Below are 689 nucleotides of genomic sequence, written 5' to 3'. Positions count from 1 at the left end.
AAATCAAAAGGGCCAAACTCGCTCAGCATTTCTTTTTTTTTTACAAAGGCAAGGCTGATGTGCCCAAGTTTATTGAAAATATTACAGCACAGCAAACAGACTCAAATGGCTCCACGTGGTGTTTCAAAATTCATCCCAACTGTGGGCTGAGTGACTTGCAGGTTGGACAGACTGCCAAAGTCCAAGAGTTCCAGCATTTCCTTAGTATCAGGATCTGCTTCAATGATCTCTTGATCCACGGCTGAAACCTCTGGTACATAATTATCTCTCCTTTCTCTCTCCTCCTCCTGCAGCTTAATGGAGATGCCTCTCACAGGCACTCTCTGAATCTGCGTCATCAGATGTGTAGCACAGCCTGCTATCTTGTTCTGGAGTTTCTTGCTGGGAATAATGGCGATCTCCTCACACACACGCTTGTTAGTGTGGAAGTCATTACCCAGGTGCATGTTGTATTTCTCAGTGATGACCCGGGCTGCCTTCTTCACGGTTTTGGTGCTAACGCGGCCTGTGTTGGCGGGTCCTTGGTGAAAGAGCCTCTCAGCATTTCTTAAGCTCAAGGAACTGAAGAACAAATTCAAACCTTGAATTGCTATAATCAAGGATGCCTTGTTGTTGTTGTTATGTGCCTTCGACTTGCTTGTGACCCATAGCGACCCTATGTACAACAGCCCTAAACTCTGCTCTGTCCT

Source organism: Elephantulus edwardii, unplaced genomic scaffold (assembly GCF_000299155.1).
Source record: "Elephantulus edwardii isolate Elephantulus edwardi_28Jun2011 unplaced genomic scaffold, EleEdw1.0 scaffold00302, whole genome shotgun sequence".
NCBI classification, from domain to species: Eukaryota; Metazoa; Chordata; class Mammalia; order Macroscelidea; family Macroscelididae; genus Elephantulus; species Elephantulus edwardii.
Note: the sequence above shows the minus strand (reverse complement) of the source record.